The following is a 2,883-nucleotide window of genomic DNA, read 5'->3' as shown; positions in this document are numbered from 1 at the left end:
TCTCTCTCTCTCTCTCGTGTTCTTGAGATGGTACGATCTTGATGTACCTCAAGCTTTGCTATTATAGTTGGATCTTATGATGTTTCTCCCCCTCTACTCTCTTGTAATGGATTGAGTTTTCCATTTGAAGTTATCTTATCGGATTGAGTCTTTAAGGATTTTAGAACACTTGATGTATGTCTTGCATGTGCTTATCTGTGGTGACAATGGGTTATCACGTGATCTACTTGATGTATGTTTTGGTGATCAACTTGCGGGTTCCGTGACCTCGTGAACTTATGCATAGGGGTTGGCACATGTTTTCGTCTTGACTTTCTGGTAGAAACTTTGGGGCACACTTTGAAGTTCTTTGTGTTGGTTGAATAGATGAATCTGAGATTGTGTGATGCATATCGTATAATCATACCCATGGATACTTGAGGTGACATTGGAGTATCTAGGTGACATTAGGGTTTTGGTTGATTTGTGTCTTAAGGTGTTATTCTAGTACGAACTCTATGATAGATCGAACGGAAAGAATAGCTTCGTGTTATTTTACTACGGACTCTTGAATAGATCGATCAGAAAGAATAACTTTGAGGTGGTTTCGTACCCTACCATAATCTCTTTGTTTGTTGTCCGCTATTAGTGACTTTGGAGTGACTCTTTGTTGCATGTTGAGGGATAGTTTTATGATCCAATTATGTTATTATTGTTGAGAGAACTTGCACTAGTGAAAGTATGAACCCTAGGCCTTGTTTCCTAGCATTGCAATACCGTTTACGCTCACTTTTATCGCTTGTTACCTTGCTGTTTTTATATTTTCAGATTACAAAAACCTATATCTACCATCCATATTGCACTTGTATCACCATCTCTTCGCCGAACTGGTGCACCTATACAATTTACCATTGTATTGGGTGTGTTGGGGACACAAGAGACTCTTTGTTATTTGGTTGCAGGGTTGTTTGAGAGAGACCATCTTCATCCTATGCCTCCCACGGATTGATAAACCTTAGGTTATCCACTTGAGGGAAATTTTCTACTGTCCTACAAACCTCTGCACTTGGAGGCCCAACAACGTCTACAAGAAGAAGGTTGCGTAGAAGACATCAAGCAGTTTCTGGCGCCGTTGCCGTGGAGGTGAATGCTTGAAGGTATATCTTTAGATCTTACAATCAGATCTTTTTGTTTCTTGTTTTATCACTAGTTTAGTCTATAAAAGAAAACTACAAAAAAATGGAATTAAGGTTGCCTCATATGCCTCATCTTTTTAATGTATTTTGTGAAAATGATGGAAAGGAAAATTGTGCTCAAGTGCTAGAAGAAGAATGCATTAGAATGTTTGGCACTAAATCTTTGTATGATGAGCATGATTGCAATGTTATTATTATGAATTTCTTGAATATCGATGATGCTAATGATATGCAAAGCCACAAGCGTGGGGAAGCTATGTTTGATGAAGATGATATTTTTTGTCCCCCAAGTTTTGATGAGAAAATTTATTATGATGAAAGCATGCCTCCTATTTATGATGATTATATTGATGAAAGTGGATTTGTAGAGGTCATGACTTTATTTAGTGATGAATCCACTATTTCGGAAGAGGTTCCAATTGATTATGAGAACAAAGTTGCTATCTATGATGAATATTGTGATGACATGTATGCTATAAAGAATAATGATAACCATGAAACTCGTCATCATGATTTTAATTTTCAATTGTATTATGCCTCACATGATAGTTATTTTGTTGAGTTTTCTCCCACTACTATTGATGATAATAAATTTGCTTATGTGGAGAGTAGTAAAATTTCTATGCAAGTAGATCAAGAAAATAATGCTTTAGGTGTTGGTTATATTGTTGATTTCATTCATGATACTACTGAAAATTATTATGAGGGAGGAATATATGCTTGTAAGAATTTCAATAATATCAAGTTTCCTCTCTATGTGCTTAAAGTTTTGAAGTTATGCTTGTTTTGCCTTCCTATGCTAGTTGATTATTGTTCCCATAAGTTGTTTGCTCACAAAATCCCTATGCATAGGAAGTGGGTTAGACTTAAATGTGCTAGTAATATTCTTCATGATGCTCCCTTTATGTTTCAATTCTTATCTTTTCTGTGAGCACCATTGAAATCATCATGCCTAGCTAGGGGCGTTAAACGTTAGCGCTTGTTGGGAGGCAACCCAGTTTTATTTTTGTTCCTTGCCTTTTTCTCCTGTTTACTAATAAATAAATCATCTAGCCTCTGGTTAGCTGTGGAAACAAGAGAAACCAACATTAAAAACCAGAATAAACCATGAAAAAAGCATCGAATCAAATCCACGGTATAGAGAAACCATTGTATACATACTCTAGTGAACCATGAAGGAATTCCCTATAGGCTACCATCCGGCTTTGGGGCATCCGAAACGTAGACACGCCCCCTTGCGTTGGGTCAGCCTTAGGCTGCACACCACATGTGGGTTTCATTTATTCGTTTTCTTTGGTGTTCAAATTTTGTTATCTTTGTTTCTTCATGTCTTTCATTAGTTTTTTTCTTCTGATTTTCTTAGTTTTTCACCATTTTCGTTTCTTTCACGGCTTTTACTGGTATTTTCTTTTATTTATTTTTTCTGCATTTTTCTTTTCTTCTTTCTCGGCTTTCACTGTTTTTCCTACTTTTCTTTCTTCAGTTTTCTTTGTTTCTTTGTTTTTATTGCTTTTTTCATTTGTACCTTTTTTATGCATCATAATATTATTTATACATACATTTAACTTTTTGAAATAGATGATATACACATTAACATTTTGAAAATACATGATTATAAGTTTTAAACATATATTTTTGTTTTCTACTTTGTCTGTAAACATTGTATATTTTTTGTACACATCAGGAACATTTTATGCATACACATTTA

Source organism: Triticum dicoccoides, chromosome 2A (assembly GCF_002162155.2).
Source record: "Triticum dicoccoides isolate Atlit2015 ecotype Zavitan chromosome 2A, WEW_v2.0, whole genome shotgun sequence".
In the NCBI taxonomy this organism is placed as follows: Eukaryota; Viridiplantae; Streptophyta; class Magnoliopsida; order Poales; family Poaceae; genus Triticum; species Triticum dicoccoides.
The sequence above is the reverse complement of the archived record's forward strand: the minus strand, read 5'-3'. Positions refer to the sequence as shown.